Here is a 13,008-nt window from a genome sequence, read left to right as displayed (position 1 = left end):
ATTTTCATAATCACTTTAGCTTTCTGCCTTGTATTGAAGTCCTCAAAAGGACTATTTCCTCAGTTGATGAAAAAGGAAAAGTTGTTGTTATTGATGAAGGCACTCGTCCATCGGATGGTCAATTTCGTAAGGCTACATCTTACTCCACCAATGATGACTCTGTGACTTAGGACTCTGCTGTTAAAGCCACCAAGCAAAATCCTCAAGCCAGTGCCCCGCATATGATGGTTGATCATGAGCTTCTTCTAAGTCTCCACCAGAAAGTCGATCGCAATCAAAAATGGGTCAAGCGTCAATTTGGCTCAATTCTTCAGAAGATGACTATCACTCAAAACACTGTGAAGAAGAATCACTACTATGTGCATGAAATCTTTGATCGCACTTGGGCTATACTTTCTCATCTTTAAAGTGATGAAGACCTCAAGCAGATGGACTTTCATAAGAACTTTGAGTGATCACATCCTCCCTCGAAGAAATTCAAGAAGGTCAAAGTTCCTCAGTTGGTCACAAGTTCATATTCTTCATCACGTGAAACAGATGAAGCTGAGGATCTCGACGACACTTCGGCAGGCCCTACATCAGCAAACGACCCGGACAATGCTAGCGCTCCTCTGCCGACCTCAAGTTGATATTCTTTAGGGGCATTAGTCCTCAAGTTTTGTCCCTTTTGGTCATTTGGTGACAAAGGGGGAGAAATTTGAGTTAGTCTTCAAGTGGGTCACTATATATGGGCTGTTTTTTGTTTAAGTTACAACTCTCGTTCTTCTGAAGTGTTTGTTTGATGAGTTGTAAACTTATGTCCGATGGTGGTCTGACACTTTGAAATGCTTTTTGCATGCTTATTTCCTCAAGTACATTAATGCACGCATGCTGAATTTCGTTAGACGCCATTTTTCATCATGCATTTCAAATTCTTCATACTATATGTTAAATGCGTGAATGGATTACAAGATATAGGGGGAGATCTCCAAGATGTTATCCTACCATGTGCATTGTTAGTCCAAAGCAAATTCCTCAAATATGCACATCTTCAGGGGGAGTTCTTCAATATCTTGCAATCAAATTCCTCAAAATAAGTATTTACACTTCATATGTTTATCCCCATTGAAAACTTAACCTATTTGTCATCAGTCACCAAAAATGGGGAGATTGTAAGTGCATCTAGTGCCCCTTACTAATTTTGGTGTATTGAAGACTTATAGGTTAAGGTACTAATGTGTTTGTGAGTGTACACATGTCTTAAAGCTATGAGGAGTTTGATATATCGAAAGAAAGTCGACTCCTAAAAATGAATGTCTTCATCTGAATACTTTGGTTTTCTTAAAGACTTTGAAAATGAGGAAATTGGCATGACCTTGAAGATATTGATGCGAGGACTATGAAGCGTGAAGACTTTTGTTTTCGTAGTTCCTTTTCCTTCCTCTGAGTCATAGGAAACACCGCACTATTAAAGGGGGTCGCGGTAATACTAAGGAAAAATTTCCAACTGATGCTCCTCTCAAAGCCTACACATACCCAATCCTTCAAGTGAAGCCTTTGGAAATCTCTTGCAGTTCAGTCAATTTCTTTAGTGATAGATACGAAGTTCTTCTGGGCTCTGAGGAAATTGTTCTAACTGAGGAGTTAGGAATTCACGAGCGCGAATTTCCTACAGTGAGGAACATGATAGCCCTAAGGAATTTGAGAGCTCAAATTTTCGACCATTGATGTGCTTCATGCCAGCTGTCCCAAATATCTTATCCACATAATGGTCATAACATTAGGGGCATTTATGTCTTATCATGTCGAGCTGCTCCCTGGCTATAAATAGCCGCCCCCTCAACCACTAGTTGGTTGGCTGCTCCGAGAGAAATTGACACTTGTCATTTAGAGCATCCCATCCTCCGAGGACTTTGAGCGAAAATCATCAGTGAGGAAAAAACCAAAACCCCAACACCTACAACCCAAAGTGATTGAGCATCACTGAAGAGACTGTTCCTGTGTGGAACCGATGCTTGTTACCATTGAATACTGTGCATCTTCCAAATGGTTAGGCGTCATGGTTTAGAGCATCCAAGAGGAATTGTGGATCGCCAAGTGACCAAGTCTATGAAGGTTTGGAAGTCACCTTGAAAACTTAGCACAAGTGATTGGGCGAGGTATGTGTGACCTTAGCTCAAGGAGAATACAGTAAGGACTATGTGTCCTAGGACTGTGTGTCCTTTGGTTTAATACCAAACCGCTCCAACCAGATGTACAACTGTCACATGGTCTACCAAATTACTGTCTTCACCGAGCTACTGGTTCTATTTCCTCAACCCTTTCATTTCCTTGCTTATGTGTTGATGAAATTGATCATTACTGTTTGAAGACTTTGACTAAAGACTTTCTCAGTTTCCTCAATCCCATTTCTTTAGTCATCTTGTCTTCTACCTGCTTATCATGTTTACACGCTACCTGTGCTCTGTGTATGTTTCATTTCATTATGATGACTATGCTGCTGTCTTGTTATGCATGCACCTGAGTACTTTATCCGCTTCTTGTATTTATTCACTTAGCAAATTCCTCAAGTAGTAATTCCTCAGCGATGAATTTGTAAAAATCGCCTATTCACCCCCCTCTAGTCGATATAACGCACTTTCAGATAGGTAGGCCCCCTAAGCTCGTGGGCCCCCTAGCACCCCTTGACCTAATTTCACTTCTATAAATTCCAAATATCCCCAAACAAATAGAGAGCCACCCAAAACACTTTTTCTGCTGTCGCAAGCTTTTGTTCTTCTATGATCCCATCTGGAGGCCTTTTCCGGTACTTTGCCAGAAGTGGAATCGTCACAAAAGGCTTCTACATCATCCTTGCTGCCTTCCGATGATGCATGAGTAGTTCACCACAGACCTACGGGTCCATATCTAGTAGCTACATGGTTTCTTCTCTCTCTTTGATCTTCAGTACAATGTTCTCCTCGGTGTCCTTGGAGTTCTACCCGACGTAATATTCTTTTGTGGTGTGTTTGTTGGGATCTGATGAATTGTGGGTTTATGATTGGAATATTCATTGAAAGTAATCGAGTCTTTTCTGAACTTTATTATGCATGATTTTTATAGCTTTGTATTTCTCTCTGATCTATCATTTGGTTTGGCCAGCTAGATTGATTTATCTGCAGTGGGAGAGGTTCTGTGTAATGGGTTCAATCTTGCAGTGCTCCACATCCCAATGACAGAAGGGGACAAGATATGTATTTGCATTGTTGCCATTAAGGATAAAAAGACGGGGTTTATTCATATTAATTTGGTTTACTTTGTCTACATCATGTCATCTTGCTTAAGGCGTTACTCCATTTTTTATGAACTTAATACCATAGATGCATGCTGGATAGCGGTCGATTGGTGGAGCAATAGTAGTAGATGCAGGAAGGAGTCGGCCTACTTGTTTCAGACGTGATGCCTTATACATGATCATTCTCGTGAATACTTCATAACTATGCGCTTTTCCATCAATTATACAACAGTAATTTGTTCACCCATTGTATGTTATGTATTCGAGAGAGAAGCCTCTAGTGAAAACTATGGCCCCTGGGTCTACCTTTATCATATTATAAAATCCAAAAATACTTTGCTGCAATTTATTTAGTTTTATTTTACTTTGTAATTTATCCATCTATCTATACAAGATTTGATCCTTGCAATTAATGAGTTCAAGGGGATTAACAACCCTCTTGCCTGCGTTGGGTGCAAGTATTTGCTTTTGTGTGTGCAGGTGCTATTCACAAGGCTTTGCATGATTCTCCTATTGGTTCGATAAACCTTGTTCTCATCGAGGGAAATACTTATCTCTATTGTAGTACATCTCCCTTCCTCTTCAGGGAAAATCCCAACGCATCTCACAAGTAGCAGAAAGAATTTCTGGCACCGTTGCCGGGGAGACATCATCAAAACCTATCAAGTATCTTTGCACAAACTATCATTTACCAGCTATTCTTTTTATTTGCCTTTGCCTCTCGTTTTCATCTCCTCCACTTCTCATAAAAATCAAAAACACAAAAATATTTCTGTTTGTGTGCTTGAAGTTGCTATTATGTCTGAATTTGAGAAAGTTATCATTGAGAGTTCTAGTGAAGATAGTACTAATGATACTCTTGGGAAAGAAGTTCCTCATGATGAAGATCGCACGATCTTTGAAACTAAAACTTATCATGTGGGTAGTGGCAATATTATCGGGAAGCATATTATTCAAGAATTCTTTAATTGCACGGCAGTAATACCGTTAATTAAGGGGTCTATTCTTGACAAAACAAATTGTGATATGGATGCTATTTACATGCTCGTGCTAAAGTTAGAAAGAAAATAATTGCATATTGTAGCGATCCGACCTCAAACGGTCAAATCTCTGTGCTTACATGTCATCCCTGAATCGGTAATGCTGACACACACACAGTACTTGAGGGATTTATAACATAGTGCAATCACACACTTATTACATCGAATGTCTCAAAAGAGAACTTAATACAATAATATGGCTTAAGGCCAACTAAATAAAATAACAGCGGAAGGCTTGGAAGTAAAGTGAGTCCATCAACTCCAACGGCATAGCTGAGTGCACGACAACGACCTAGCGCACCTTACTCTTCGTCTGACAAGTCTGCAACATGATATGTTGCAGCCCGAAATGGGTCAACACATGGAATATGCTGGCAAAATAACACTGTAGAGCAATGAACAAGATAAATGCTAACACTACATGCATATATGGCTGGTGGAAAGCTCTATGGTTATTTTTGCGCAAAGCCAATTTTTTCCTACAACAAAGGAATATATTTTGTTTAATTATCATGGTGGTTGTTAAACATTGAGAAGGTTCCTCCAACTCAATCCCAATTAAATAGTATTAATAACCCAACAAATTAATTTAGAGTGATGAGATCAACATGATAATCCAAGAACCAGATACTCAAGATGTCCATAACCGGGGACACGGCTAACCATGATTAGTTTGTACACTCTCCAAAGGTTTGCGCACTTTTCCCCACAAGACTCGATCTCCTCCGTTGGATTTCTCGCACTACATGGTGTTTGGGAAACGGATGACCGAGACACAGTAATTCAGAAACATTAACTCTTTACTCTAGGTGGACAGTTACACCTACTTTCCCCTACATCTAATAGCCCACCACTGAAAGAGGTCATGCAATATACTCAACTATACTAGAGCCCATAATAGCTTGTGGCTACACACGGAAGTTTCTAGCATGAAAAATCTTATGATCCCTTTGAGCCTGGGTGGCGAACCGTAGGATGATCACACGGGTACTCCGAGATATCCTAGGACAACACTGGATTCTCCAGGTGCCCGCAACCAATCCACCCAGATGTGTATTTAAGTATCCACCTTAAGTTAACCATTAATTAACAACTCTCACATCTGTCATGGATACACTCAACCAATCCACGTCTATGAGCATAGCATAGCAACCTGAGCATAACGTAGAAGTAACTACCAAGGGTTTCATAATAAAAGGGCAATAGGTTCTACCTCATCATCTACTTCCCAAACCCATATGTTAATCAGATCCTAACCATGCAATGTCTGAGGATTGAAACTAGTGCATAAAAAACTGGGTAATAAAGATATGATCAAAGTGTTACTTGCCTTGCTGACAATCTGCAAACCCTAGAGACTCGTAGTAGCACGCTTCACACTTCGGAATTCTATCGCAAACAAACAATAGCATACATAAGCACTCAAGCATAGATGCATGGGTAAAAATCAAAATAAGAATATCCAATCTAAAAATCCCACTAAAGAAGTTTGATTTGAAAAAATAAACAAACGAATCGGAGCTACGAAACTCAAGCTACGATCAAAAGAAGTTCGAATACAAATCTGCTTTAAACCAATTTTTTAATTAGTCAAAATCATGTTCAAGTTGATTAACCATAAAGAGGGGCTCGAGACGAAGATTTTGGCGTTGGTTTCACTGGATTTGGACGAACGGTTAAAAAGTTGCGAGGGTTTCAAGATCGGGGGCTAATCTGCGACAAAAATAATCGCGGATAGGTCCATGGCAGAAAAAAAACAGAAAAAGAAAAATCTATTGGACGAACGTCCGCTAAAAGAGACAAACGAACAGATTAGTTCGTTAAAACGAACTAAGGAACGAACATTTACAGATTAACCTAAACCGAGAAAAACCGATCTAATCAAAAAACGATCTAGGGTTTAAAAAACCCGAACAGTTTTATACCTAAAACCGAGCGAAAATCGGCGGTCGATGACGGCAGTGGCGGTGAACTCCGGCGGTGGCGGGCGGTGGTCTCCGGTGAGTCCGTCGAGGCGGGGCAGCGCGGCGGCGCGAGGTGGCGGCATGGAGCGGCGGCGGCTGCAACAGCAGCGCGGCGGGCGGCGGCGACGGCGCGAGGTGGCGGCGGCAGCACTGGGGTTCGGCGGGCGCGGGGCTCGAGGCAGGGCGGCGGCTGCACTGAGGCGGCCTCGGGCCTCGCCTTTTAAAGGGGGCCGGCTGGACGTGTCCGGCTCGGGCACGGCCCAGAGTCGGTTCGCGCACGTTTTTTTTAAACAGTCGGGGTAAATAAATAAAAACGAAATATCAAACAGAGTCCAAAAAATCCGAAATAAATTTTCGTGGTCCTCTAATAATATTTAGGACAAAGTGAACATTTATTTTGGCTAAAAATGCAATTTTGTAAAATGCATATTTTTCTAAATCAAATAAAATAGCAATAAAAATCCAATTAAAATATTTATTTGATTTTAACATTTTTCCTCCAATATTTCTTTTATTTTGGAGAAGTCATTTTATCCCCTCTCTTTTATTTTAATATTGGAAATATTCGGAGAGAAAAACAATAAACCAAAATGATCCTCTTTTAAAATTTGATAAAAATTCAAATATGAAAATAATGTAATCCCCAACTCTCTCCGTGGGTCCTTGAGTTGCTTAGAATTTCTAGGATCAAAACCGAAATGCAAATAAAATATGATATGCATGTGATGTCCTATGTATAACATTCCAAATTGAAAATTTGGGATGTTACAAACCTATCCCCCTTAAGATGAATCTCGCCCTCGAGATTCGGGTTGGCTAGAAAATAGGTGTGGGTGGTCCTTCCGCAGGTCTTCTTCTCGCTCTGAGGTGGCTTCATCCTCGGTATGGTGGCTCCACTGAACTTTCCAAAACTTGATAACCTTGCTGCGTGTGACTCGGCTGGCAAACTCGAGAATCTTCACTGGTTTCTCCTCGTAAGTCAAATTGCTATCCAGCTGAATTGCTTCAAGGGGCACTGTGTCTCTTAGAGGAATATCGGCCATCTCAGCATGGCACTTCTTCAACTAAGAAACGTGAAACGCATCATGAACTCCTAATAGTCCTTCGGGTAACTCCAACTTGTAGGCTACCTCTCCCATACGTTCCAAAACTCGGTATGGTCCTACAAATTTCGGGGCTAACTTTCCCTGAACTCCAAATCGTTTAACACCTTGCAGAGGTGACACTCGTAGATATGCTCTGTCTCTGATTTCGTAGACTACTTCCTTGCATTTGGAGTCTGCATAACTCTTTTGTCGGGACTGGGCTACCTTCAGTCTATCGCGAATCAACTTAACATTCTCTTCGGACTCTTTAATCAAATCTGGTCCAAACAACTAACGGTCCCCAACTTCATCCCACATCAACGGTGTCCTGCACCTTCTTCCGTACAAAGCTTCGAAGGGTGCCATCTTCAAACTGGCCTGATAGCTGTTGTTGTATGAGAACTCCGCGTAAGTAAAATTATCATCCCAACTAGATCCATAATCTAGCGCACAAGCTCTCAACATGTCCTCCAGAATCTGATTGACTCTCTCGGTCTGTCCATCTGTCTGTGGATGAAAGGTTGTACTGAACTCTAGCCTAGTACCCAATGTCTGGTGCAATTGATTCCAAAACTTTGAGGTAAACTGTGTTCCTCTATCTGATACGATGGTCCTCAGAACTCCATGCATACATACGATCCTGGTCATATATATCTTGGCCATCTTCGCACTCCTATAGGTGGTTTTCACTAGGATAAAGTGAGCCACTTTAGTCAAACGGTCCACTACTACCCAAATAGAATCATATCCCAACCGGGTCCTGGGTAATCCAGTGATGAAATCCATGCCAAGCTTGTCCCACTTCCATTCTGGTATCGGCATAGGCTGCAGTAATCCTGCTGGCTTCTGATGTTCTTCCTTCACTCTCTGACATACATCACAAACTGCTACATACTCGGCTATATCCTTCTTCATACCAGTCCACCAGAAACTCTCCTTTAAATCCAAATACATCTTGGTGTTTCCAGGTTGTATCGAGTATGGCGAGTCACGAGCTTCCTGAAGTATCAACTTCCTGATCTTTGCATTATTGGGTAGATAAACATGGTCCTCAAACCATAAGGTGTCGTGCTCATCCTCACGAAAACCTTTGGCTTTTCCTTTGCTCATCCTGTCCTTTATCTCGGCAATTTCCTTATCATCCTTCTGAGCTTCTTGAATCTTTCCAAGTAATGTTGACTGAACTTCCATCGCTGCGACAAAACCTCTAGGGACTATCTCCAAACGAAGCTCCCTGAGATCTTCGACCAACTCCTTTGGTAATCCTCCGCTTACGAGGGTATTGACATAACTCTTTCGGCTCAAAGCGTCTGCTACGACATTGGTCTTGCCTGGATGATAGTGCAACTTCATATCATAATCTTTTATAAGCTCCAACCATCTCCTTTGCCTGAGATTAAGCTCCTTCTATGTGAAAATGTACTTCAAACTCTTATGATCCATGTATACATCACAACGGTTTCCGATAAGAAAGTGTCTCCAGGTCTTGAGTGCATGTACTATGGCTGCTAACTCCAAATCATGTGTGGCATAATTCAACTCATGCGATCGAAGCTGTCGTGAGGCATATGAAACAACTCTTCCATCTTGCATAAGTACACCTCCAAGTCCTAAGCGAGAAGCATCACAATACACTTGGAAATCCTTGCGTATATCCGGCAGAATCAGCACTGGGGCTGTAACCAAACGTTTCTTCAACTCCTGAAAACTTGTCGCACATTCATGTGTCCATTCGAACTTAGTGTCCTTCTTCAACAACTCCGTCATAGGCTTTGCAATCTTGGAAAAATTCTCAATGAATCTCCGGTAATATCCCACGAGTCCCAGAAAACTATGGAACTCTCTGACTGAGGTGGGTGCTAGCCAATCAGTGACTGACTTAACCTTGGTAGGGTCCACTACTATACCTTCTCCTGATATAACATGTCCAAGAAATCCAACTTCTTTCAACCAAAACTCACATTTGCTGAACTTGGCATACAACTCGTGTTCCCTGAGCTTCTCGAGAACTAAACGCAAATGTTCCTTGTGCTCCTCTTCATTCTTCGAGTATACCAAAAGATCATCAATAAACACCACAACAAACTTATCCAAGAACTCCATGAATACCTTATTCATCATACTCATGAAATAGGCAGGGGCATTAGTCAATCCAAATGACATAACTGTGTACTCATATAACCCATACTTTGTGGTAAAAGTTGTCTTAGGTATATCCTGCTCTCGGATATTTAGCTGATGGTATCCTAATCGCAAATTGATCTTGGAAAATACTTTAGCTCCTTGCAACTGGTTAAACAAATCATTGATCATCGGCAGTGGGTGTTTGTTCTTGATCGTCACTGCATTCAATGCATGATAATCAACAACCATTCTCAACAATCCATCCTTCTTCTCAACTAAAAGTACTGGAGCTCCCCACGGTGACGAGCTTCGTCGAATGTAACCTTTCTCCAACAACTCCTTAATCTGCTTCTTGATTTCCTCCAGATCATTTGCGGGCATCCGGTATGATCTCTTCGATATTTGTCCGATGCCTCACAACAGCTCTATCAAAAACTCAATATCTCAATCCGGCGGCATGCCTGGCAGTTCCTCCGGAAATACATCTGGGTAATCCTTCACTACACGCACTTCCTCCTGAACAACTCCCGAGAGGGAATTTACTTGGGTCCTTCTTAGCGCATGCCTGGATACATACTTAATCCTTTTTCCCTCCGGGGTGGTCAGCATAATAGACTTACTAGCGCAATCGATGTTTCCCCCATACATCGATAACCAATCCATGCACAATATCACATCCAACCCTTGCAACTCCAGAATTATTAAATCTGAGGGGAAAACATACCTACCTACGGTCAATGGCATCTGAAAACATCCTTGGCTTGCCATATGCTCCACTCCTGGTGAGCTTACTAACATAGGTGTCCTAAGAACTTTGGTGGGCAACTTATACTTATCCACAAATCATCTTGATATATATGAATGCGATGCACCAGTATCAAAAAGAACGATTGTAGTAAATGACTTAACCAAAAACTTACCTATAACTGCATCTGGCTGCTCTTCAACCTCTTCCACATTAATGTAGTTCACTTGTCCCCTTTGAAAGGGTTGGGCTTCATCCCAGAGCTTCCATTGCCATTTCCATTCTTTGCTTCAGAACACTCGGTGGCATAGTGTCCATTCTACCCGCACTTGAAAACAAGTAATGTGACTTAGATCCTTCTTGGCGGGCGTTGTCGGGTTGGGGCTGCTACTTCCTCCATTCCCATTCCCATTCTTGGGTCCACTATGATTATGCGAACTTCCTCCATTGGAATTGTGGCCTCCATGGTTATGGTGAGTGTGTCCTCCCGAGTTTGGGGTAAAACAAGGTCTCTGCTGAGCTCCTGAATTGTACTTCCCTTGTCCATACTTTCGCTTGTGGCTCTCTATCTGCTGCTGCTTCCCTTCAATCATAAGAGCTCTATCTACCAACTCATGGTAGTTGTTGAATGTTGCCACCATCAACTTCATGCTCAGCTCATCATTCAGTCCTTCTAAAAACTTCTCTTGCTTAGCGGCATCTGTAGCTACGTCATCCGGAGCATAGCGTGCTAACTTACTAAACTCATCCACAAACTGGCCCACTATGCGTCCTCCTTGGTGCAGGTTGCGAAACTCGCGCTTCTTCATGTTCATAGCTCCTGCTGAAACATGGGCAGTGCAAAAAGCTTGCTGAAACTGATCCCATGTGACAGTGTCAATGGGCTAAGTGGCTGTGAAATTCTCCAACCATGATGCTGCGGGTCCATCAAGCTGATGTGCGGCAAAACGCACTCTCTCCGCATCTGTGCATCATGCAGTGGTCAGCTCCCTTCCAATCTTGCGGAGCCAATCATCTGCAACAATCGGCTCGGTGCTACTAGAGAACACCAGCGGATTCAACCTTAGGAAACAGGCTAAGTGATCAACAGGTGGTGGTGGGTTGTTGTTGTTGCCTTGATTCTGATTCTGAACTAGTAGCTGCATCAGGGTATTCTACTGCTGGATCAACTGAGTGAGCTCCAGTGGGAAGGAAAATCCATTATGACCTCTCGAAGGCATCTGATGGGTTTAGAGAAGGTGAGAAAACAGAATAGAATGAGGTCTAAAGGGAAAACACTAGCCATATGCACATGAGACAAACACATTCATATCACACCAATAAATTCAAACAAGGGCATACAATCGATCTAACTACCGTTACAATAGTGCTCGGGCTAATACTATATACATGGGGAAATACTACTAGTAACATGGTGGTCGACTAGAAATTTTGATCGGTGGAAGACTCCGTGATATCCGCTCCAGCTTCGGCTTCATAATCATCATCACTACTGTCGGGGTCAGAATCGGTGTCATCGATGATGATGATGTAGTCTTCAGAACGGATGTCCTCGGAATGGTCGTCATCTCCTCCTGCGCGCGGGGTCTCCCATGAATACTCCTAGCTTCCTTGTCAGGTCGTCATTCTTCTCCACTAGTATTGTAATTTCTTCCTCATATCCGTCGCGTGTAGACTTGAGTTCCTCTTCTAGCTCCATGTTCCTGGTCATCGCCTTCTTCAGATCTATCATGCTTGCGCACATCTGGTTCTCATAGCGACGAATGTGCTGGCTTAACTCCTGGATAAAAGCTGCAATGGACCTGTCCCTCTTGGTGCTGATCATCTCCCATTGCTCATCTCTGTGCCCACATATCTGGTAGATAGTGTCCTTGAGATCCTTGTGATAAACTACGCCGATGCGTCCCATGGTGATGTGGGATGCCATGCTCTTTCCTAGACTCCATGTTGGTGCACCAAAGGAAAACTCTATGGGATCAGTAACTGGCGTGAATGTCCTTCCTGGAACTTGAACTTCTGGTAAAGTGGCGATGTAGGTCCCAGCGAATCTTGGTATTCCGATGTTCAGGTACCTAGTGACTTCCTTCAAGTGTCGTCCAAAAGGTGTGTCTTCATCTGGTTGTGTAAACTTGTTTCTTGAGTCCACCATCCTATAGAGTGGAAAGGGAGAGGAGTCAGAAATGAGTAGAGAAGAGTGACCTATGGTTTATCTTAGTGGCCGTGTCCTACAATCAGCGTGTGCTCTGATACCATCTTGTAGCGATCCGACCTCAAACGGTCAAATCTCTATGCTTACGTGTCATCCCTGAATCGGTAATGCTGACACACACAGTACTTGAGGGATTTATAACATAGTGCAATCACACACTTATTATATCGAATGTCTCAAAAGATAACTTATTATAATAATATGGCTTAAGGCCAACTAAATAAGATAACAACGGAAGGCTTGGAAGATAAAGTGAGTCCATCAACTCCAACGGCATAGCTGAGTGCACGACAACGACCTAGCGCACCTTACTCTTCATCTGAAAAGTCTGCAACATGATATGTTGTAGCCCGAAACGGGTCAGCACATTGAATATGCTGGCAAAATAACACAGTAGAGCAATGAATAAGATAAATGCTAACACTACATGCATATATGGCTGGTGGAAAGCTCTATGGTTATTTTTGCGTAAAGCCAATTTTTTCCTACAACAAAGGAATATATTTTGTTTAACTATCATGGTGGTTGATAAACATTGAGAAGGTTCCTCCAACTCAATCCCAATTAAACAGTATTAATAACCCTACA

Source organism: Triticum aestivum, chromosome 7B (genome assembly GCF_018294505.1).
Source record: "Triticum aestivum cultivar Chinese Spring chromosome 7B, IWGSC CS RefSeq v2.1, whole genome shotgun sequence".
Classification (NCBI taxonomy): domain Eukaryota; kingdom Viridiplantae; phylum Streptophyta; class Magnoliopsida; order Poales; family Poaceae; genus Triticum; species Triticum aestivum.
Note: the sequence above shows the minus strand (reverse complement) of the source record.